The following is a 26,692-nucleotide window of genomic DNA, read 5'->3' on the forward strand; positions in this document are numbered from 1 at the left end:
CTTACACGGTCAGATCAGTTTGGTTAGCTCTAAGACTTTGACTCGTTAGATCAATTCTCCCGTTAGCTAAGACTTTGACTCGTTAGATCAATTTTCCCGTTAGATAATTTTTCCTGGCAGAATCACCTTCCGAGCACAATATTCACAAGTTGCAGAAGAGGAAGAACCCCTTGATAAATGAGGTTGCTTATTTGCAATACCGTGTTCTTCATCGTACTCTCGTGTGCCCAACATTCAGATACCAAGTGACTAGTTTTGTCACAATAAGAACAACGCTTTTGAGGAAATATCAAACGAGAAGAATTATCTCCTCTTTGGAAGCCACGAGATGTAAATTGGGAGAGGAAGAAGGGCGTTGCTGAAATGGACATCTCTAGATAGACAATCCTTCATAAAAGTCATGGGCCTCCTCTAGAGACTCCACCTGTCTCAGGGGGTCTTGTTGACTCTCACTTGCCTCATTCCGCGGTGATTATGGGTTGGTGGGTGGTACTTCTCCCATGATGTTGACCACATCCACCTCAAACAAGCTAATGAGGTATTTCTCTTCTTCATCCATATCCAATCCTTCCAGCGTGTTGTCTCCTTTGACTACTTTCAATTGAGATGGGTAATCCACTTTCTTGTAGCTAGCTATTAAAACTCTCACCTTCTTACCTATCTAGATGGTGATTATATTCGCATCCCAATCTTGCTTTATCCATGCCTACCTCAGCCATGTTCTACGTAACATTGAGTAGGCACCTTTGATGTCCTCCAAATATTTGGAAGCCTGTGAATCTAGAGACTTCCATTGTCAGCCCGCGGATGAATCCACGCGAATGTACTTTGCATTAATCTCTGCCATGTCTTATCGTGCGAATGGGGTTGAATCCTAGCTGCTCAATCCTAATTTTTGGCATGTCTTATCAAACACAATGTTGACTCTTGATCCACCATCCAGCAGTACCTCTCCTATGTCTATTCCTCTCCAGACAACTTCACTTAAGTCATCGGGATGGCTTCATCATAGATCATAGCTTCCTTCAACGGAGTCTCCATCTTGTCAATGTGCATAGATTCCAAAGTCTGGGATGGACTCGTCCTCTCCTCGTGGGGCATCAATTGGCAGACCAGCTGTTATTGGCTACCACACCTCCAAGAGGGAACTCAATGCATTCACCTAAAGGAAGAGCAATAGAATCAAACTTATAGTCAGTCTATTGTAGACTATATGCTCAATGCCACTGAAGCTGATAACTACCCGAGTGCCATTGGTAAGCTAGCAGGCAGAGGGGCTTGCTCACTGTAACAGTTTGAAAAGCTCAAACACAAAGCTCAATTTTGTGCAAGGGTCAGCCTCTCAGCGCTGCAATGGTCATAAAGAGGGTTCCACGTTATCGAGCACCATAAAGAGGGTCCCATGTTATCGAGCACCATAGAATACAATTATATTTCAAAGGCCCCAGAAATACAGATGTACAGTCACAGCCAGAGTGTAAGTCCTAGAATAACCCAGCCTTCACAACATAGTGCTAATGATGCTAGGATGCATGACATCAAGGGTAGTAGAAAACGGTACTAAATGTGAATGCGATGTAATAAGATGTGAATGCGATGTGATGAGATGTGAATGCGATGTGATGAGATGTGGATGAGATCAAGGGTAGTAGAAAACGGTACTAAATGTGAATGCGATGTAATAAATGTGAATGCGATGTGATGAGATGTGGATGAGATGTAAATAGATGTGGATGAGAATGTGATGAGATGTGAATAAGATGTGATGATATGTGAAAGGATGTGATGTGATGTAAATGGATGAGAATGAGATGTGATGTGATAGATGTGCATGTGAATGAATGGATGGATGTGGATGAATGTGATGAGATGTGAATGGATGTGATGAGATATGGATAGATGTGCATGTGAATGAATGGATGGATGTGGATAGATGTGAATGTGAATGAATGGATGGATGTGGATAGATGTGCATGTGAATGAATGGATGGATGTGGATGAATGTGATGAGATGTGAATGGATGTGATGAGATATGGATATATGTGCATGTGAATGAATGGATGGATGTGGATAGATGTGAATGTGAATGAATGGATGGATGTGGATAGACGTGCATGTGAATGAATGGATGGATGTGGATAGATGTGAATGTGAATGAATGGATGGATGTGGATGGATGTGAATGTGAATGAATGGATGGATGTGAATGTGAATGAATGGATGTGATGTAATGTAGATGGAATGAATGTGATGTGATATGTATGGAATTAATGTGATGTGATAAGGATAGATGTGGTGGAATATATATGATGTGATGTGGATGCAATGAATGTGATGGATGTGAATGGGTGTGAATGGGTGTGATGGATGTGAATGGGTGTGAATGGGTGTGAATGGATGTGATGGATGTAAATGGGTGTGAATGGGTGGAAATGGGTGTGATGGATGTGAATGGGTGTGATGAGATGTAAATGAATGAGAATGTGATGTGATAAGACATGAATGGATGAGATGTGATGTGGATGGATGTGATGTGATGTGATGAGATGTGGATTTAAATGAATATAAATGGATGTGATGTAATGTGAATGGATGGATGAGATGTAAGGTGGATGAATGTGATGTGATGTGGATCTAGGTAGATGTGAATGGGGATGAGATGTGATATGGATCGAGGTAGATGTGAATGGATGAGATGTGATGTGAATGGATGTGATGTGGATATGGGTAGATGTGAATGGATGAGATGTGATGTGAATGGATGTGATGTGATGTGGAACAGGGTAGATGTGAATGGATGAGATGTGATGTGAATGGATGTGATGTGGATATGGGTAGATGTGAATGGATGTTATGTGAATGGATATGGGTAGATGTGAATGGATGTGATGTGGATCGGGGGGTAGATGTGAATGGATGAGATGTGATGTGGATATGGGTAGATGTGAATGGATGAGATGATGTGATAAGGATAGATGTGATGAGATATAATATGATGTGATTGGATGAGAATGGATGAAGACGATGGGAATACATATGACTGGATGTGTAATAAGAAATGTGAATTGATGTAGAAGAATGTGGAATAACGAGAAATGATGTGGAACAATGTGGAACGATGAGAGTTCGTTAGAAACTGTATTTATGGCCTATTTTTAGATGATTGTTTTATGTTAAGAATGCTAGGAAAGCATTTTGACTATCTTGTGAATGAGGTCATGGAGACCTAAGTGATAAAGTTGCAATAGCTGACTGAGAGTCAATGGAGGAAATCTCGCGTAGCAAGGTTGGCCGAGGTCTTGACCAGCCTCGGTTTGATTTAAATGGTGAGCTTTCGGTACGGTGAATGAGGGACCAAGGAAGTGGCCTATGAGTGAAGCGCTAGGTGAACTACGAAGGAGCCTAGAGGGTGCTGTGACCATACAATGCTCGGGCTCTGGGTCGTCGAAGATACCCACACGTGCGTCGAGGAAAAAATGGAACGAGGTGTTAGAGTTGTTTTTTGAACTTGGGCATGGATCTGGTTGATTGTCCTTGCTGGTCCTCTCAAAACGGATGAGTCCATGGCTCTTTTATATGGATTTGTTGGTTGATCTTGCTGATCTTCAACGTAGAGTCTTTCTGTGTAAGATTCCTCCCTAACCCCTCAAGATGTCCAGTTTCTTTCCCCTGTAATTAATCCCCTTTTCAGAATAATAAAATATCTTGTTTCTACCTGTTTTGGCCTAGAGAGAGAAAATATTCTAGAGAGAAGTAATTCAATTTTTAGATATCTTTGGATGGAAAAATATCCCTTCTTATTAAAATAAATTCCCTCGAAACAAAAGCTTAAAAAGAAATTCCTAAGGTGCATTAGAAATAAATTATAATGTGCATAAAAGACCTTAGCCTAAGGGCCCCTGTTTTGAAAAAAAAATTGATTAAGGTCCAAACAAAGGTTTGACAGGCGAATGAGATTAATCCAAATGTAGGGAGGAGATAAATTGAAGAATAAAAGAAAACCCCCCCAAAAATGAGTAAATACTCACATAAGATGAAGAGTGGACTAAGGACCAAAGAAAAGATTTAAAAAATTGAATTCTTACATGGGGATCTCCCCTTATGAATTAGGCACCTTTTTCTCATCATTATCCCTTAGGCTAATTTTTAATCAATAAAATGAGATATTTTCATCTCTCCTCTCTCATGTTTCAAATCTAGATCCAAAAAGTAAGCTGAACTGACCCAAAAATGGTCAAAATTGACCAAACGGATCTGGAAAATTCTAGAATCAGTTTGCTTGGTTAGAGGCTCACTTTTTCCTATAAATAGAAGCCTCCCCCTTTTGTAAAAGCTTAATGGTGTTTATGTACTGTTACTCTACTCCTATGTCCTAAACCATCTACATTGAATTTTTCAATAATTCAATTGTTTTTGGCCTAATCCTCTCCAAAGTGAATTGGTGGCCACTATTGCTTCAAACAAGAGTAGAATCCTCAATCCCTCAAGCAAAAGGAGACAAGCTCCATGTGAGCTAATTTTCTTACTTTGTTTACGAATTTTAATGAAAAATCTATGGTTTTCTTGATTTTTATGTTTTGCAAATGATTGAATTAAATTCAAATGCTATGCCTTTGTTGATGAAAAGGCCACCCCCTTCTCTTCTTTACATTCCAACCTTTCTTAATCCTAGAAATATTAACTAAGTCATTAATTAAACTGTTCTTATTGTTTACTCTCTTGAATTTAGAAAATTATGTAGATTAGAGTTCTATAATTCTAAATTGGGTTAATTAAGTTAAGTGAAGAAAGATAAAAATGAGAAATGGTCAGCCATACAAAGGAGGTTATGGCAAAATTTTTGAGAATTTTGTGAAAAAGAAAGTTTGTTTTTATGTTATTCCAAAAGAGTAATTCCCACCATTTTTGCATCTAAAATAAATATTCTAATTACTCCATGTACATATTCACCTATGAATATGCATGGATATCACTGATATTAATTATTAAATTTGATTTCTATGCATAAAAAGATACATAAAGGAAATTTTTTATTATAAAAGTGTTATTCTTATTAAAATTGATTTCTATGCATAGAAAGATGCATAAAGGAATGTTTTTATTACAAAAGTGTTATTCTTATTAAAATTGATTTCTATGCATAGAAAGATGCATAAAGGAATTTTTTGATTACAAAAGTCTTATTCTTATTAAAATTGAATTCTATGCATAGAAAGATGCATAAAGGAAATTTTTTTATTACAAAAGTGTTATTCTTATTAAAATTAATTTCTATGCATAAAGGAATTTTTTTATTACAAAAGTGTTATTCTTATTAAAATTGATTTCTATGCATAAAGGAAATTTTTTATTACAAAAGTGTTATTCTTATTAAAATTGATTTCTATGCATAGAAAGATGCATAAAGAAATTTTTTTTATTACAAAAGTGTTATTCTTATTAAAATTGATTTCTATGCATAGAAAGATGCATAAAGGAATTTATTTTTATTATAAAAGCATTACTCCTATAAAAATTGATTTTTATGTATAAATAGATGCATAAAGAAATTCTTTTTATTTTAAAAGTGTTACTCCTATTTAATTTGATTTTATGCATAATACATGCTTAAAAGGATTTTTTTTAATAAAAGTATTATTCCCATTAAAGTTGATTTTTATGCATAAATAGATGCATAAAGATTTTTTTATATCAAAATTAGTATTCTCTTAAATTCTATGTTTAACTTCTATGAGTATTTGATAAATGAATAATTAAATACTCTAAGAGAAATTTCTATCATTTTATATTCACATGGATTGTAAAAAAGAAAATTCTCTTAAATTCTATGTTTAACTTCTATGAGTATTTGATAAATGAATAATTAAATACTCTAAGAGAAATTTCTATCATTTTATATTCACATGGATTGTAAAAAAGAAAATTCAAGAAATCTATCGAGATCAAAATATTCAGATAAATGATTAATTTATTAATCACTAGAATTTGTAACTAACTTAGAAATCAATTAAGTGAATATTCAAAGAGAGAAATTCAGTAAAATAGTAACTGAATTACCAAACCTTTTCGAGAAAGATAGTTTAGGAAAAATCTTATCCGACTCGAACCTTGAATCAAACTATGACCAAGACCAAACTCTTTCGTCAGTTTTGAGGAAAGAAAGTGTGACCAGTTTAACAGTGAGAGTTGTGATAGCAGTGGCTGCGTCAAAGCAATGGTCTCTACATCAGATGGATGTAAAGAATGCATTCTTGCATGGAGATTTGCAGGAAGAGGTGTATATGTTGCAGCCACCTGGTTATGAGGATGTGAGTCACCCCGAGCATGTTTGCAGGTTGAAGAAAGCCTTGTATGGCTTAAAACAAGCACCAAGAGCATGGTCTGACAAGATTTTTGAATATCTTATCACTATTGGCTTTCATGTAGCCAATGCAGATTTCTCGTTGTATGTGAGAAAGAGTGATAGAGGGCTTGTGCTTGTTGTCATCTATGTAGATGACCTGATCATTACGGGGACCATGATGCAGAGATCTTTGAGGTAAAGATCTTGCTTAGACAGAAGTTTGAGATGAAGGATCTGGGGGAGCTCAGATATCTCGTGGGCATTGAGGTGATTAGGTCACCACATGGTATTGGATTACTACAGAGACAGTATGGCTTGGACATGTTGTCCAAGTATGGTATGACAGGTTGTAAGCCTATCTGAGTGCCATTGGATCAAAATGGCAAGTTGAGTGCAGATTCACGAGAGATTTTGGAGGATCCTGCTATGTATAGGCGCATAGTAGGAAGCTTAATCTACATGATGATACCAGGCCAGATTTGAGTTATGCTATTGGGTTGGTGAGTCACTTTATGCAGGTTCCTCGGAAGCCACATTGGGATGCATTGAGACGCATACTGAGGTATGTGAGGTCTACTTTCCATTGTGGACTATTTTATGAAACTGGGACAGAGATATGTGTACATGTGGGTACACAGATGCTGATTGGGCTGGTAGTATCTCAGATAGAAGATCTACTAGTGGCTTCATGTTTTCTTTGGGGAGTGCTGTTGTGACTTGGAGCAGCAAGAAGCAGCCTACGGTTACTCTATCCAGTATGTACAGAGGTGCTGCTATGGCAGCATGTGAGGTAGCTTGGTTGAGAAAGCTACTTGCAGATCTGGGTCTATCAGTGTGGATAGACAAGTTGTCATTTTCTATGACAACATTAGCAGTATACAGTTGGCCCAGGAACCCAGTTTTTCATGCTCGCACACCAAGCATATAGAGGTCCACTACCATTTTGTCAGAGAGAAGGTTTTGGCAGGAGATGTTGACCTTGTTTATGTCAACACACAGGATCAGGTCGCTGACATCTTCACCAAAGCATTGGGTACAAAGACGCTCCGCAGATTCAGGGCTTCGCTTGGTGTACATGAGATGGAGTTGAGCTCAAGGGGGAGTGTTGAAATATCGAGCTTGTCTAGTGAGGCGGTGGACACACTGATGACCCGCCTAGGGGATAGGCCCCACACTTACACCACTGGCATGGTTGGTGAGATAATGGGTGATATGTGGCCAGTGGGATGACAGGCTGTGTGACAGCCATTCTAGAGACTGGCGTAGTTATAGCGCCAGCTCATTTAGTTGGGTTCACACTATAGAGAATCCTAGTATGTATTTGGTTGAGTACCTTTTCATATATGTGTACTCTTATATTTGTATATGGTGTGTTGAGTGTTGTGTGAAGAGAATAAGAAGATTTTCAGCCTCTCACCTTGTGTGTTCTCTTTTAGGGTTTTGTGAGTGTGTGTGTGCTTGCAAGAGCTCAAGCTCTCTTCTCCCCTGCATCTTTTCATTTTGAGTGTCAGGGTTTTGATCACCAGCTTAAAGACTGCCCGCCGACTCCTGCCATGTCAAGAGGACAGGGAAGTAAAGGACCTAGAGTGCAGAGACCAGCCCCTTCGTATCAGTCTCAACGTCTCGCAAAAATCAGGGTAATCCCAGGAGGACTCCACAGAACTCCCTCCTTGAACTGGGGTAACCAAAGAGAAAGAGTTCCGCCCCAATCTGCAGCCAGAGCAGTTACGATAGCAGAAGTAGTGGAAGAGGAAAGAGGTTAGATTTATGCCGCGATTGAAAACCAAGGGCCAAATCGTCAATTCTCTGTCATCCATGCTTCAGCTGAGTATAAGGGTAAGCCATTGAAGCTTTTAATTGCCATTGAAGCTTTTAATTAATTCAGGCACTACTCATTCATTTATTTCCCCAGGATGCTTGCGTAAGCTAGTCTTAGAACAGAAATCAGGGAAACCTATGCAAGTTGAATTGGCTAGTGAGAAGATTCTTTTCACTCACCATGAGAGATCGTATTCAGTTTAATCTAGATGAGAATGTAACTAACTGCCAGTTCAGAGTCTTACCTTTGGGAGTTTTTGACGGAATCCTTGGAATGGATTGGCTCCACAAAAATCAAGCTGACAATCACTGTCACAATGGAACCATTTCCTTCCCTGACCTTCACGGGAACAAAGTTCAAGGAACTGGAATTTTTGGATCCCCAAATCTGCAATTAGTAAAAGACTCTAGGTTACTGAAAGGACTTAGAAAGAAGCAGCTCATTTATGTTGTCAAAATGAATCCCGTAGACACAAAGTTAAAGGCTAAAGAACTAGAATGGTTAAGTGAGTATGATGATTTATTCCCAGCTAAACTAACTAAGATGCCTCCGATTCTGGAAGTAGATCATGAGATAGAATTGACCCCCGAAGCTCAGCCACCAGTAGCCCAGCGCATGTACAAAATGCTAGCCCTTGAAGCCATTGAACTCAAGGAATAGCTTAGGTAGCTGTTAGAACAAGGGTTTGTAAGACCCAGTGTTTCACCTTAGGGAGCGCCAGTTCTCTTTTAGAAAAAGAAGGATGGAACGTTAAGACTTTGTGTGGATTACAGAGGTCTCAATCAACTACAGTTAAGAATAAGTATCCTATCCCCAAAATTGATGAGCTTCTGGATAGGCTAAATGGATCCCAGATCTTCACAAAGATAGATCTCAAATCAGGGTATTACCAGATCAGGATTAATGATCAAGATATCCCAAAGACAGCCATCAATACTCGCTATGGGCACTATGAATTTATTGTCATGCCGTCTGGATTGACAAATGCCCCAGCTACATTCAATTACCTAATGCAGGACATTCAATCGCCTAATGCCGGACATTCTCAGAGAACACTTGGATGATTTTGTTCTTGTTTTCTTTGATGATATTCTCATTTACTCAAAGAATGCAGCTGACCATGAAGCTCACATCTTAAAGTTCTTGAGATTCTAAGGAAGCACCAACTCTTTGCAAAAAAAGAGCAAATGCACTTTCTGTGTCGACCATGTTGAATACTTGGGCTTTCTCGTATCCAAAGATGGAATTTCTCCAGATTATGCAAAAGTCCAAGTAGTCAATAAGATTGGCCTGAACCAAAGACAGTGAGAGAAGTTAGGGGATTCTTGGGATTAACTGGTTGGTATAGAATTTTTATACCTAAGTATGCTCTCAAAGCTTCCCCCCTCACTAATCTTCTCAAGAAGAATAGCCCATTTCAATGGTCTGCGAGCTGTCAGAGCATTTTTGATAAGTTGAAGACTGCCTTGGTAACCAATCTCGTTCTGAAGTTGCCTCTACCCTTTGAGGTAGTAACTGATGCCAGTGGTTTTGCCCTGGGAGGTGCGCTCATGCAGGAAGGTCATGCAGTGGTCTATGAATCCCAAAAACTCAGAACGCATGAGAGAAATTATGATGTCCATGACCTGGATCTACTTTCAGTAGTCTATGCCCTTAAGTTGTGGAGACATTACCTACTGGGTCAAAGATTCACTTTGATGACAGATCATTAGAGCTTACAATGGATCTTCACTCAGAAGGATCTCAACATGCGCCAAAGAAGGTGGATGCAGACCCTGCAAGAATTTGATTTTGAAATCAAGTACCGCCCAGGCAAAGAAAATGTGGTAGCAGATGCCCTCAGCAGAAAAGCCTCCTTGCTTGCAATCACAGTGGTGTGAAATCCATTGATTAATGAACAAGAGAGAAGATCATGCAGGATAGATTCTTTGGACCTATTGCTACCCTACTTATGTAGGAAAGAAAAACTCCTCAGGAGTTGAACTGAGTTCAAGGGGGTACAGACTGGATGAAGGAATTATGTATTATAATAGCAGGCTATGCATTCCCAATGATGAGGGAACTAAGGGTCAAATTCTGAATGAAGCCCATGATAGCCTTATAGCAGGACATCTAGGTTTCATCAAGACCTACAGTAAAGAAAAGATTCTTTTGTCCTAGACTAAAAAAGGATGTACTTAATCATGTATGTCAATGCCTTATATGTCAGAAAGTCAAAGCCAAGAGAGTAAAAATGCATGGGAAGTTACATCCATTAGACATCCCCCAAATGAAGTGGGAATGTATCAGTATGCATTTTATTACTGGACTACCTTCAATGCAATCAGGTTACAACTCCATCTTTGTGGTAGTTGTTTGACAAACTAACCAAAGTCACCCATCTGATTTGAGTAAAAGAGACCTACACTACAGTGGATGTGGCCAGAGTGTTCCTCAAGGAAATCTTCAGATTGCATGGCCTACCCAGGAGAATAGTAAGTGATCGAGATCCCAAATTCATGTCAAGATTCTGGACTGCATCCTTTGAAGGAGTAGGAACTTTCTTCACAGCTTACCACCCCGAGACCGATGGTCAAATAGAAAGGGTGAACTAATTAATCGAAGATATACTTCGGTCATGCTGTGTGGCAGGGAACCCAAGAAGTGGCTAAGCTATCTGACCTAGTCAAATTCGCTTACAATGCTTTTTATCATCGAAGTATCGGGATGAGCCGTTTCAAAGCTCTGTATGGACAAGACTCCCTAACACCATTAACTGGGTTCGACCCATTGATTAGGGTCAAGATGTCCAGACAGATACTTGACGACATGGAGCAGCAAATGCAGTCAATCCTCAAGGATATAAAAGCTGCCCAAGATAGACAAAAGCAGTATGCAGATAAGAAGAGGTCAGGTAGAAAATTCAAAGAAGCAGATATGGTCTTCATTCGAGTACATGTTGAAGGCATAGTTCCCTTAAGTCAGAATGTTGCTCAGTCGGATATTTTAGTAAGTCGGATATCTAAGAAGTCAGAATGTAGTAAGTCGGATATGTAAGCAATCGGATATTTAGTAAGTCGGACATCGGAATATCTGATGACTTTCTTGGGAATCTTGGAAGTTTAGATAGGTAACGATTACTCAAGAATACGTTTTGGAAAACGAGTAACGATTTTGAGCAAGGTAGAAAAGAAGGAGAAGCAATGTAATGAGAGTGTGTGAATCAAGTAGAATTTCGAGCTCTTTTCTTATCTTTGTGTGTAACTTGACTCTATCAACCCTCTGTCTGTGCATCGCATTTTTGCTATGTCTGAGTTTTCAGCTTTGGCCTAATCAACATGTCTCTTATTAAGCAATTAGGTCTGTTTATATTTTCTTATGTGTTGTTGAACCCCAACACAATTGGCGATCCTACTGTGTTTGTCGTGTTTGGACAACGACGATGAATGCCAGTAGGAATGCATGTCAGCGAGGGAGAGAAGAGTAGCCAGAGTTTATTATACAAGGGCACAAGCCCAGGCAGGCAATATTGATCCATTTTATAATGATCAAGCTGCCCAGGATGGTCAGGAGAGTCCACTCTCGCGCAGTAGACCAACGGGGGGAGAATTCTGGAGCAACAGGAGGAAGGCAACTGTTAGGGACTTTACTCTTGGCAGGAAGCTCTGCAAGAGTACGAAGAAGTCTCCACCACAACCGAACCTCATGGCTCAACCACCTCTCAACCCCACGGTCAAAGCTGCTAAATTCAGAGGAGGATCCAAGGAAGATGCAGATTGCCATGTAGCCCAGTTTGAAACTCGATGGCAAGCAAGTGGTTATCAGGCTTTATACAATGATCCAATTAAACTTCAGCAGTTTGCAGCCACATTAGAAAGTAAAGCCATGAGCTGGTTTAGCCAATATGGTATTCCACATTTTGTTAATTATAATGCCTTGAAGGCAGCATTTTTGCAGAGGTTCAAAAAGGAAAAGACTCCAATTGATGTTCTGAGAAAACGCAGGGACATTAGGCAGAAGAATATGTTGGTGGAAGACTATGCTCAAAAATTCAGAAATTTGGTTGAAAGACTGCAGGGCAATGAAAGACCCACTAATGAAATGTTGGCCGGATATTTCTTGAAAGGATTAAGGTACAGTTTGAAGAATGTTGTGGCAAGCATTGACATTGCTGGAGGAATCAATGATCTTGTTGCTGCAGCCAGAGTTGAAAAGAGGCTAGGTATGACAAAAGCAAAGAGTAGTAGAGATAATAGTTCTGATTTCGAAAAAGGGTCAGATATAACATCAGATTCAGACAAGGAGGAGGCTTTGGATACATCATCAGAAAGTGATGGAGAAGAAGACAAAAGAAAAAGAAAGGAGAAAAGTAAGAAGAAAAAACAGAAGGATAAGCATCCCAAAGAGGCAGATTTGGTAAGTAAATTGAAAAAATTTGGGTATTCTGTAGTAGCACCAAAGGAGAAGCAGTATTGTCACATTTGTGAAAGGGATGGTCACAGCATAGCTGAGTGCTGGTACAATCCTAAAAACAGAGGACAGCCTACACCTGATGCAGGAAGAGGTAGAATTGATGTAGGGGAAAATCAAGTAGCTCCATTTAGGGGAAGAACACCATTTCAGAGGCCTAGACCTCCACGACCACCATGGAGGGAGTAGGAGACTAATGATAGGAGACCACCAGGTGTTATGCCTTGCGTGTACTATGGTGCACCAGATCATTGGGTAGGCCTGAATTGTCCATTATGGGTTAAGCATAGAGAAGAACGAGGAATGCCTGTGCTAAGGTATCATCAGGGTAACCAGCAAGGAGGACAACAACAGCCACAACAACAGCAACAACCACAGAATCAGCAACCAGCTCAAGCTAATGTACTTTTGGTTGATCTCTCAGATCAGAAAGAGTATAACGATGTTGGTCACTCAATAAACTCAGGAGCAGCACAAGCAAGAAGATAAGGAGTCGTGGCTTTCTGATGAAGGCATGCCAGTTCATGATGTTGAGGTCATGGCTATCACTAGATCCAAAGCAAAGGGATCAATAATTGGAAGAAGCAGAAAGGAATTAGAGATCAGGTCCAGCAACAGATTCAGAAGGAGCAGAGGCAGTAGGCTCTGCCTGCATCAAAGTCAGAAATTCAGTCCGACCAACAACAACAAAAGGACAACATTAAACTTAAGGTAACTGATGACAAAGACTGGTTTGAGGTACTCATCAACTCTCCCTTACAATTATCATTAGATCAGTTATTGTGCCTAGTGCCAGCTTTTAAGAAGAGGTTGTTGAGGAAACTTCAGGATAAGGATAATGAATTATTGGTTCATCAAATAGGATTCCCAGCAGTAAACAACATTGATCCAGCAGATGTTGATTTCATTGTGCCTGTAATCAAAGTTCAGTTTGAGGGCAGGATTTTTGCAGATGTATTGTTGGATGGAGGATCCGGAGTAAACATTTTATCTGAAGTTGTTTATACACAAATGGGCTTGGGACAGTTGGCCCCAGCACCTTTTCAGGTGAAGATGGCAGATCAAACAAGAGTACAACCATTAGGAATTCTCAAACAACAACATATTGCAATTGCAGGTAGGACCTTCTTGGTCAATTTTGTGGTCATGTGAATGTCAGATTCAGCATCCTCTTATGACATGCATGCTGTTGGGAAGACCTTGGCGGCTCAGAATGGCCAAAGTCAGACAAGATTGGGGAGAGAATGTAGTTGTTATAAGAAAAGGGAAGAGGAAAGTGACTATACCTATGTAAGGGAGGAAGAATATTCCACTCAAGGAGAAACCATTGTTTGCACAAACTATCAACTTGGCAGAGGAAGTTGAAGATGATGAGGAAGAAGAATTTCTAAAGGCAAATCCAACAATTTTTCCAGTATTTGACGTGGAATAAATATTACAGCCGAATAAAGAACACGCTCAGGACGGGTCCAATGTAGCACCTGGATAAGAGATTCAGGGAACAGAATTCTGATGGAACACACAGCAGAATCTTCTACCAAGGAACAGAGTGAGCAGGAAGAGAAGGATGCAAGAATTATGGCTGAAAGAATATATGACAAGAAGTTTGGCACTTCTAGTAGGGTTAAGGAGGATGAATTGAAAGAGATTAATTTGGGTACAGAAGCTGACCCAAAAATGGTAAAGGTGAGTGTCCATGCTGAAGGAGAATTTTTGAAGGAGTTGCTACAGTTGTTACAAGACTACATGGATGTATTTGCTTGGGAGTATTCTCAGGTGAAAGGTATAGACCCTGCATTACATCAACATCATATCAACTTGCAACAAAAAGATGCAGTTCCAATTGTGCAGCAAAGGTACAGAATGAACCCTAGTTTTGCAAAGCAGGTTAAGGAGGAGATAGATAAGTTGTTGACAGTAGGCTTCATCAAGCCAATGAATGAAGTGTCATGGTTGTCTCTAATTATAGTGGTACCTAAGAAGAATGGGAAACTGAGAGTATGTGTGGACTATAGAAAGCTTAATGCAGCAACTATTACTGATCCTTTTCCAATGCCCTTTGTGATGCAGTTTTGGATGCAGTTGCAGGGCATGAAATGTATAGCTTTTTGGATGGATTTTCTGGGTATAATGAGATTCACGTTGCTGAGGAGGATCAATACAAAACAGCTTTCATTACTGAGTGGGGTGCATTTGTGTATACAGTAATGAGTTTTGGCTTGAAGAATGGACCACCATCATTCAACTTTGTCACCCACATAAGGTATTTGAGCCATATTTGCAGGATTTTATGAGGGTTTTTGTAGATGATTTCTCGGTTTTTGGCAAGAAAGACTTGCATTTACTGCATCTTAAGTTATGTCTGGAGAGATTTAGACAGTTCAGAATGGCACTAAATCCTTACAAAAGTGTCATAGCTGTTAAAAGTGGGGTACTAATTGGTCATGTGGTTTCCACTGAAGGGATGGACATTGACGTAAAGAAGATTGAAGCCATCCAATCTGCCAAGGCTCTAGTCAATGTTAAAGAGTTGATGAGATTTGTGGGTCAAATTAAGTGGCATTCAAGGTATTTAGCTAATGTGTGTTTACCACTAACACACTTAACTAAGAAAGAAGTAGCTTTTGCTTGGGCTAATCCTCAGGAAAGATCATTCCAACTTTTAAAGAAGATGATCTCTGTTGCGCCAGTTCTCCAATCTCCGGAGTGGTCTTTACCTTTTCATGTTTTTGTGGATGCGTCTGATGTGGCCGTAGGAGCCGTGTTGATGCAGGAAAAAGTCAAAGGTTGGTTTAGGCCAGTATATTATGCAAGCAGAGTCCTCACATCAGTTGAGAGGAATTATGCTGTTATTGAAAGAGAAGCATCAGGCATGGTATATGCTTTGAAAAAATTTAGGCACTATTTGTTGGGAAATAGGGTAATCTTCCATGTTGACCACCAAGCTTTGTTGTACCTAATCAAGAAGCCAATGCTAACAGGAAGGTTGGCTAGATGGATGTTGTTATTATAGGAATTTGATTTTGTTATCCTTCATACTCTAGGAAAACAACATGCCATTGCTGATTACCCGAGTAGGCTAGAAACAGGTGAAGAACTAGTGGGAGTGAATGATGATTTACCAGATGCTCCATTATTTGAAGTTCAGCCTGTTGTGTCGGATTCTTGGTATGACCAATTATTGACATTTCTGACTGACGGCACTATCCCAGGTGAGTTTACTGCAGATCAGAGGAGGAAGTTTGCCTTGACAAGTAGACCTTTTTTGGTAATTACAGGGGCATTATATAGGAAGGGCATTGATCAAGTCATCAGAAGGTGTGTTCCAGATTTTGAACAGAATGCTGTTATTTAAGAAGCACATTCTGGTGCAGCAGGTGGACATTTCTCAGGGGATATAACAGGAAAGAAAATTCTCCAGGCTGGATTGTGGTGGCCCATAGTTTTGAAGGATGCACATGAGTATGCTAAGAGGTGTGTCATATGTCAAAAGACTGGTCAGCCAGATAATAAGGATAGAATGTCAGATCATCCTATTCTGCGACTAGAGCCTTTCCAAAAGTGGGGGATGGATATTGTGGGACCTGTTAAGCCTACAACAAGGAAAGAGTGCAGGTATATTTTGGTTGCAACAGACTATTGTACTAAATGGGTAGAAGCTGTAGCTTTGAAGGATAATAAAGCTTCAAGTGTTGCAAGGTTCTTGTATCACACCATAATGACCAGATTTGGGTGTCATGTGGAGCTTGTCATAGGGGATCTCATTTCTTAAATGAGGTAATAGCTAAATTAACCAAAACCCATATGATTATGCACAAAAAGTCTACAACTTACCATCCTCGGGCTAATGGGTAGGTTGAAAGTACTAACAAAACATTGGTTGGCATTTTGAAGAAGATAGTGGCAGACAATCATAAGGATTGGGATGACAAATTGGACTCAACATTATGGTCTTTTAGGATAGCCTTTAAGGTAACAACAGGGATGACACCATTTAGATTGGTGTATGGATTAGAAGCTGTGGTGCCTATGGAGTTTGTGGTGCCAAGTCTTAGAGTCACAGTTGAAAAGATGTCTTCTAAACTGTCAGTACAGCACAGGAGTAAATATCTGATGCTGTTGGAAGAAGACAGGTTGGTCAGTTCATATATTACTAAGGTGATCCAAAAGAGACGACATGCATGGGTGAGTATGAATGTCAAATTTAAAGTGTTTCAGGTTGGTGACTGGGTGATGGTGTATAACTTTAGATTGGGACCTCATCCGCCGGGGAAGTTGACACTTAGATATAAAGGACCTTATCAAATTGCATAAGATTTGGGTCAAGGTACCTTTATTGTTGCAGATGTCTTTGGAACAAGGGTAGAGAAGCCAACCAAATGGTTTCAGGCTGAAGAAGTTTCAAGGGAAACCACCACATCTTGATTGGCCAGTTTTAGCTTTGGTCCATGTAGAGAAAGTCAGATCCGACTCACCAGAAGTCAGATCCGACTCACCAGAAGTCAACAAAGAACAGAGATGGATGTTCTTTAGGCAAAACATAGGTGTTGAAATGATGGCAAGAAACTTAACTGTTGACACAGGGTGTTGTGATCAGTTGTTACAAAGAAGGACATTTGCTAAAGTTTTTGTCAGGGTTGGTTTGAGTGAGCTTTGCTGTGTCGAAAATTACTTAGTCGGACTTCACTGCCTCGGAGTTTTTAAAATTACTATTTTTTCCACAAGACTCCAGTTGGGGGCTGCATGCCCAGTACGCGTAATGATTTTATGGAGGTGTGTGGGGAGATCTTACGTAAGGCAAGCTGGCACGAGTGTGAGCCATCACATCTTCGTCTCCCTCATGCATCGCCTGTTCCATTTTTCGTCTGCGTTTTTCAGAGCCCCTTCAGTCTCCCATGCCTAAGCCAAAACCCCTTGCCACCATGCGACCTCTTCAAGATGAGGAATCGCCAGAAGTGCTGAAGACGAGGCTGCGCCGCAAAGAAGCTAATGCACGGGTGGAGGTGACTAGCTCTGACGAAGACTTGGAGGCTTTGGCGGATGAAGAAGCTAGCATGCCTACAGCTATGTTAGCCGGAAAAATGATGCAATCCTTAATGGACCCATTCATGGACTTCAAGGTCGAAATCGATATTCAGGCAGATAGGAACGCCAACTGGTTGCAGAAAATTGGATTGCATGACTTTGCTACCTTGCCGTGGGATGAATGGAGAAATAATCTCTATGCAAAGTCTCAGGTGGAGATCTTGAAGAAAACAAAAGGACGGCTTTCCTCAAAGGTAGTTTTCACTCCTGAAATTGTTGCTGAAGTGTTTAAGTTGCCCTGTTTTTCAGAAGGTCCTATACCCAAGTGCACAGAGGATTCTTTGAAAAAGGAGTTTGGTCCTCATGAAGGTGGACGACAATATTACATGCTGAAAAATGTCAGTTATGCAAGAAGGGAGCAACTTAAGTGGTACTTGGAAAGGCTGTGTTTTCTTCTTAAATTTGATTACATGTCCAAAGAGAACTATGCTCCTTTATGTTGGGCTGAAAAGGGTGAGCAGGTCAGTTGGGCACATTGGTTGTATGAAAGGATGTACAGTGAAGTATTTGCATCTGACAAACGGAAGACTCAGACTAACAGTAGGCTGTGTGCTTACTTGGTAACTCTGTTTTACTATGCTCAGAAAGTTGATGCAGGGGATGTGCTGTTACCTGACAAGGACAAAGATTTGGAGGGTGAGCAATTTCAGCATGCAGAGCTGCAGGTTCTGCACAAATCAGAGATATCTGATTGGTCAAAGCTAGATAAGGACAAAATGGAGGTTTTTCAGAACCTGAGGAAAGCTGGATACACGGTACAAGAAGCTTTACCATTAGCTGACTCACCACAATGTTCACAGTATTTCAGGGAGTTGGAGATACATTCTCCAATAGAGGTAATGGAAACACAAACACCAACTAAGTTGGGTAAGATTTTCACTTTGTCCAAGAGAAGAAAAGCTAATAGCAGCATCAAGAAGTTGGTGACCAAGTTTGATTTTGGTGGTGATGAACTTGTTTTTACTCCATCTGAGTTTCATGTAAAAGATGGAGTCATGGCTAATAAGATGTTGACAGCTGTCCAAGCCTTTATTGGTAAGCAACAGGCTCAGTTTGAACAACACAGGCAACATATGGTAGAGTATGGTGCAGCCTCTGATGTGTTGCAAACAAAGGAGTTACAGATACAACAATTTCAGAATGAGCTACAATAGGTGAAGGAGAAGCATAGTAAGGAAATGAAGGATATGTTGGAACATCATTCACTTGAAATGGTACAGGTAAAGAGGTCTTTAGGAATGTTCAAGGAATGGACGCAGAACCTGGAAGAGAAGGTTGGTTTTGAAATGCAACAGTTGGCCCAAAGGAATATAGAGTTACAAGTTCATAATGATGTGAGTGATGAACTTGAGGTTGCAACCATTGCAGCTTATGGAGAAGCAGGTACTAGCTCAAGAAGAGTTGGACATTAATGGAGTTTTGATGGCAGAAGGTGATGTCACAGTACTAAAGCAGCAGTTGACTTCCAATATGCAAAACATGTGGAGGATAATTCAAGAAAGACTGTCTTTTGTATTAAAGTATCCTTATGATAAGTTGCAGACAGGTTTTATTACAGAACATGAAGCAATATTAGTGGAAGAGATTGCTCAATTAAAGAAGGAAAAAGAGTTTTGGATGCAGAAAGTGCAGGATCTGGAGAAAAACCAGAGTTACAAAGCACAAGTTGTTGATTTGCTGGCAGAAACAGTTGAGATAGTTGCAAACCAAGTGCCTGAGGTAGAGATGTATGGTGCAGAACAGATACAAGTTGCTGAGCAGTTCCCGGAACCAGTTTTATTACAAAGTATGAATGTAGCAGCACCAGACAAGGATGTGCAGGTTGCTGAACCTGATGCTATGAAGGAGGTGGACCACACTTTTGATGTTGCTACTACTGTTTGATGTAGCAGCATACTTTTACTTTTGTATGCCATTTTGAACTGATCAAGGGATGTGTGGATCCACGTCAAATTTCTTTGAAATCTACCACCGGGACGTGCCATGTGTTGAAGGCATAGTTCCCTTAAGTCAGAATGTTGCTCAGTCAGATATTTTAGTAAGTCAGATATCTAAGAAGTCAGAATGTAGTAAGTTGGATATGTAAGCAGTCGGATATTTAGTAAGTCGGACATAGGAATATCTGATGACTTTCTTGGGAATCTTGGAAGTTTAGATAGGTAACGGTTACTCAAGAATACGTTTTGGAAAACGAGTAACGATTTTGAGCAAGGTAGAAAAGAAGGAGAAGCAATGTAATGAGAGTGTGTGAATCAAGTAGAATTTCGAGTTCTTTTCTTATCTTTGTGTGTAACTTGACTCTATCAACCCTCTGTCTGTGCATCGCATTTCTGCTATGTCTGAGTTTTCAGCTTTGGCCTAATCAACATGTCTCTTATTAAGCAATTAGGTCTGTTTATATTTTCTTCTGTGTTGTTGAACCCCAACAGTACGCCCCAAAAGAAGTTCTCTATCTCTTGGGAAGTACAAGAAGTTATCCCTCAGATACTGTGGGCCATATCTAATTACAAAGAAAGTAGGTGACTTAGCCTATGAACTTCTTCTGCCTCCTCATTTCAAAGTACATAATGTATTTCATGTCAGCCTACTTAAGAAGCCTACTTAAGAAGTATGTACCAAGCCCAAATTAATGATGAACTCTTAACTTCTTCAACCCAAGGGCAGATGGAACTCCAACTTGAAGAAATCCTTGATGTTTGAGAGAAGGTTCTTAGGAACAAAATTTTGAGAGAATTATTAGTCAAATGGAAGTTCTATCCTTTTGAAGACGCCACCTGGGAGAAAGAAGTCAAACTGATGCGGGATTACCCTCCCAGTTTATAAGATGAGGACATCTCGTGTTTCTCAAGTGGGAGAGGATGTAAGATTCCTCCCCAATCCCTCAAGATGTCCAGTTTCTTCCCCTGTAATCAATCCCCTTTTCAGAATAATAAAAGATCTTGTTTCTACCTGTTTTGGCCTAGAGAGAGAAAATGTTCTAGAGAGAGATAATTCAGTTTTTAGATATCTTTGGATGGAAAAATATCCCTTCTTATTAAAATAAATTCCCCTGAAATAGAAGTTTAAAAAGAAATTCCTAAGGTGCATTAGAAATAAATTATAATGTGCACAAAAGACCTTAGCCTAAGGGCTCGTGTTTTAAGAAAATTTTGGATTAAGGTCCAAACAAAGGTTTGACAGGCCAATGAGATCAATCCAAATGTATGAGATAGGCTTGGCATTCTTGACTAAAGTATCCAATGGCTCGTTCATTCCCCGAATGAACCTGGCCCCATCAGTTGCTCTTCATCCAATTGAGGGGAATATTTAAGGAGAAGGGCAAAAGCCTGATGGTACTCTTCAATTGTCCGGTTTTCTTGCTTTAGTTCCAAGAACTCATTCATCTTAATTTCAAGAAAGCCTGGGGGACAAAACCTCTTTCTGAGGTAAGCCTTGAGATCGATCCAGGTTTGGGTATTTCAATCGAGACGGTTTGTCTCGCAGTGGTGTCTCCATGCTACTCTAGCTGTCTCCACTATCTTCAGCCTTGCAAGAGCCATTTTGCTCTTCTCATTGTACTCGGTGACATCGAAGTATTCTTCCATTGATTCGATCCACTTCTCCGGCCTCGCCCAAGTTTTCCCCTTCACCCTTGAAAGGTCCAAGCTGCGAACTATGAAGAGTTTTACGAACATCCAGGTCGAGCTCTTCTTCATCGAGTTGGGAGTTAACATTTCTACCACGACGACCTCGATCCATGTTCCTATTAACGAAAATTCTTGTTAAGTCTCTTTATTTATGATTCAATCCGATTTTTGATTCAACTGATTTTGGGGTTCTCTAAATAGGTCGGCTCCCCACAGAATCAATACTCATATAGAACGCATTATCAGTTAACAATTCATTCAAAATATCTCATTCATATCTTTAACACAATAATGGTCCATCGGACTGAATTTTTTCCATCTGAATGGGGATTTCAATTTTTGAGATTTTTAATTTATCAACCCTTAACTTGATCCAATAATCAAAAGTTAATAGTAGTAATCTACCAGCACAATCCACTAATCTCATAGTGATTTGCTGAGGTCAATAACATCATTCCAATTAAGAACATCATTAGAGGGACTCGTCCCATTCATCCTCATTGCGGTTTCGACATTTCAACCAAATTTCAGGGATCATCATTTTTCAATCAGAATCCAAATCAACTCATCAGTTCTCAACCAAAATTTAAAAATCATATCAACCACATTCAAATTCATCATCTGGATAACATTAATGCTTATAATTTAAAGTCTTAGATTTACTCGTATATACTGCCAGTTAAAGAGCTATAGTTATACCCTCAGTATATACGGGTAGTCATGGTTCTTGGAACTATAAGGTAAATACCATCATGTCTAGGCCTCAAAGCAAGTCAGGTATTCTATACAATTGCGGTACTTCCATCTGAAGACCCAATTACCAAATTTACGAATTTCAGTTTGAATATCAAATTGTATGAATTTTATCACACAATTACAACCTTTTAGTGCTTCTTGATAAATTTTTGACATATTTGGCTTCTCGGTTGATCCTCATTAGCCAAATAGCTCTGATACCAACTGTAAGATTCCCGTCCCCATCGCGCAACGAATTCAGGGTGCTAGCAACGGAAGTAGCACTTCTTGCACGGGGCAGGGTCCCACACTCGGGGCCTCGCCCACGGATATCCGAACAAGAGACTAATCCATCGGTTTTTTCAAAATCGCGAACTCGAAAAAACTTCCTTTGCCCGGAAAGCACGGGCGATTCCACCACCAGGATAACTTTTCCCTAATGTAGTCAAAAGCCTTAACTAACTGAGCTCATCTGACCAACCCCGTAAGTCCCATAGTCAGATCAGGGAAAAAGACTGTACTTGGATCATAGAGACCAACGCCTTTTTCCTCATGAGAGGCACAGTCGTTGATTCTTTTCCATAGAACAATTTTTGTCCGAAATTTACTTCATCTATCGAACTAAACAGAAATTGAGTCTCGATTTACGGATCCATCAGTCCAGCCTAACCCCATGGGTTAGTAGCCAACTACCCAACCACTGTAGTGATGGGATCCAATTAGGAATTTGGTTAGGTTTTGTCCCGGGTACCAGGGAAAAGAGTTCCCAAGCCCCCTAGCCGGATGTTCATCATGTAAACATAAAACTAGTCACACCACTTACACACCCAATATGAAATTGCCTTTTTCTCAGTATCAACTATCTTTAAAACAATCCTTTATGAAATCATTGTGTCACTGATCACAATCCTCAAAATCTCTGGTTGAATCCTTATTTCCAATCATTCCTTCATCGGTGTACTTATGGCATCATTGGCAACCAGAACGCTCACCACCTGTTCACACAGGGGTCTTTTCGATAGTTCCTAGCTCATAGTAACTGGCAATATATTCACATAACAAAATGGAATCTCCGTGGGGAAGATCAGCAAGATCAACCACTGGATCCATATAAATATTGCCATCCTGCATAGAGAATGGCACTTTACCAACATGCGTAATGGGATGTGCAGTATCATCACACCTGTTTCTGCATAACCTGGTTTTTCCATTTTCTATATATCTCTAAACCACTCAGCATGATTGGTCGCATACCATATATCTTGAGATCCTGACACGTCCCTTGTTATGGAACTAAGCATGTGCTTCATCACAAACAGTTGCTCACTTCTTTCATCACCTCCATGTTTGCTAGATGACGCATAGTTGCCTTGCTGCAACTTCCCACTTTTAATGTCATTCTGCTTTTTAGCAGTCCTTTGCCATGTGTCCTGGTTTGCCACAACTCTATGCTATTTGCATTTTGATTTCTTTGCCAACCACCTCAGCCTCTTTGGCTCCCCCTGCCTCTAGACTGGCCTCTTCCACCTGTGTAGTATGAATGCTGTTTTGTGAATCATTGGAGTGTTGTTGTCTAGAATTCTAATTTCCTTGTTGGCCACCACCTTGGCCTCGACCACGGCATCTACCTCTGCCTCTACCTGAATTAGAGTAGAAGGCCTATTTTGATGTGTTCTTGCTTTGTGAAGAAGAATCCTCACCTAAAGCCTTTTTCTTCTATGATCACCATAGATATCAAGTCCCGAAAGTTAGGCCTGTTTTGATGTGTTCTTGCTTTGTGAAGAAGAATCCTCACCTAAAGCCTTTTTCTTCTATGATCACCATAGATATCAAGTCCCGAAAGTTAGGAATATTCTCCCTAACTGCAATGTAGGTCTTGAATGGCTTATACTCTTTGCCAAGCCAATTCAGACAGACACTCACCAAATTATCATCCTCCACTGATACATTGATAGGCCCAAGGGATTCAACAATGCCCTTGATCTTTAAGGAATATTCATTGATGGACATGCTTTTCTTTTCCATAGTATGCAACTCTTTCTTTAACTGCAACTTCCTTGCCTTTGTGTTAGTTTGGAACATCTGAACCAGATTTTGCCATGCAACTGCTGGAGTGTTTGCATCCTGTATGTGTCCTAACATAGTGTCGGTGTGACACTAATTGAATGCCAGTACAGCTTTTGTAGTCCTTATTACTATAGAGGTGCCCAACTAGAGGCTTTAAATCAATCTAAAGTGCTTTGAAAGAATACAGTGCTTAAAATGTCATATAGGGAGCTTAAAAAGTAGTAGAGATTGCTTTCAAAGTAGTAGAGATTGCTTAAAAAGTAGTAGAGATTGCTTAAAAAGTAGTAGAGATTGCTTTCAAAGTAGTATAAACTACTTAAAACAAAGTATAAGCTACTTAAAAAGCATTAAAGTACCATGTAGGGACCTTAAAAAGTAGTAGAGATTGCTTTCAAAGTAGTATAAACTACTTAAAACAAAGTATAAACTACTTAAAACAAAGTATAATCTACTTAAAAAGCATTAAAGTACCATATAGGGACCTTAAAAAGTAGTAGAGATTGCTTTCAAAGTAGTATAAACTACTTAAAACAAAGTATAAGCTACTTAAAACAAAGTATAAGCTACTTAAAAAGCATTAAAGTACCATGTAATTTCTTTGAAGTACTGCAAATTGCTTAAAAGTAGTCCAAAGCTTTTTTGGATGCAGTGCATGAAAGTGAAAAAACACAAGTTTGGCTTGTTATAAGTGTGTTGTATTAAATATGTAATCCATAAGTAGTTGGTTTTGTAGTTGAAGCCCCAAGTGAAATTAAGATGATGCAACAACCAAGAAAAACCTCTTCATTAAACAACATTTCTACTCCAGATCCTAGTTTAATTTGATACAACAATATTCATAGTACATCTATATTTTATTGTTCTATGTTAACTTTTTATGTGTAGGCTATGTAGATATTTCACAAGATGGCTCCTCACACAAGCCCATCACACAACTTAGCCCTACTCACAGTGCCTTGGAGGCTAGTATTATGAATGATATGGGTGGCAATGACAAATAGAAAACCTACTATAGATATTCACCCTTTGGAAGGGAGGGAATGCATAGATGCTGATGAGAATGTGGGGAAGAAAGTTGAAGGGAAGTGTATTATTGAAGGCTAGACTTGTGTCATTAAGAAACAAGGTGATCTAGATAGGTTAGACCTGAGCTATTAAAAAGGTGATCTAGATGGGGGGTTATTGCCTTGGGTGTTATTGCCATGGAAGACCCTAATTTAGTTGAGGATGTGGAAAGTGTGCTTGATGAGAATTAAGACTAGATTATTAAAAACATGACTCTCGATGAATTCAAAAACTTCGAGATCAAGAAGAGAAAGGGTATGCAAGGCATGGACCAACAGCTTGAGCTTGGTATACAACTGTATCTTTTGGAGGCTTAATAATATTCTTACATGTTAGTATAATAAGGACGTTAGTATAACATTCTTATATGATTGTAGATTTAAAACAAAAGAAAAAGTAAGGGGAAAACAATAAGGTCATGTAGCTTGAGCGTTGACCCAAGGAGGATGCGCCACCTGAGGAAAAAAAGAGTATGGAATTAGCCACAAGTCTTGCCTCTCACACACATACTTTGCTAAGCCACGTGCTTGTAAAAATGAGTAAATCTACATCGTGATTTGGCTATAATAGTTTTTCTACATAGCAAGTAGTAAACCTTACAATTTAGAGCTATTTTGACTAAATAGGAGGAATCCATCCCACCTTCAATGTATTATTATTCTCATTTTTTCCATTTCTTTTGTATAGTGGAAAATGCTTGTTTTATGTCCCACTAGTCTTTATTTATTTTGTAGTGTTTACAAGAAATTGAAACTTTGCTGGAAGAGGATATTCTTCTAGAAACCACGAAACCAAAGGAGCTCGGTGATGTGCATTATGTAGATTATGCTTGTATTCATTCACACCCATCTGATTCACATCACATCTCATCACATCTATTCACCTCACATCTCATCACCTCTATTCAATTCACATCCATCCATCCATTCATTCACATCTATCTGATTCACATCACATCTATTCACCTCACATCTCATCACCTCTATTCACCTCACATCTCATCACCTCTATTCACATCACATCCATCCATCCATCCATCCATCCATTCATTCACATCTATTTGATGCACATCACATCTATTCACCTCACATCTCATCACCGCTATTCTCATCACCTCTATTCACATCACATCTATTCACCTCACATCTCATCACCTCTATTCTCATCACATCCATCCATCCATCCATTCACATCTATCTGATTCACATCACATCTCATCACATCTATTCACCTCACATCTCATCACCTCTCATCACATCCATCCATCCATCCATTCACATCCATCTGATTCACAACACATCTCATCACATCTATTCACCTCACATCTCATCATCTCTATTCACATCCATCCATCCATCATCCATCACATCCATCCATCCATTCATTCACATTCATTCACATCCATCATATCCATCCATTCATCACCTCTATTCACATCACATCCATCCATCCATTCATCACCTCTATTCACATCACATCCATCCATCCATTCATTCACATCT

The sequence above is a fragment of the Cibotium barometz genome, chromosome 10 (genome assembly GCF_041138505.1).
Source record: "Cibotium barometz isolate CiBa-2024 chromosome 10, ASM4113850v1, whole genome shotgun sequence".
In the NCBI taxonomy this organism is placed as follows: Eukaryota; Viridiplantae; Streptophyta; class Polypodiopsida; order Cyatheales; family Cibotiaceae; genus Cibotium; species Cibotium barometz.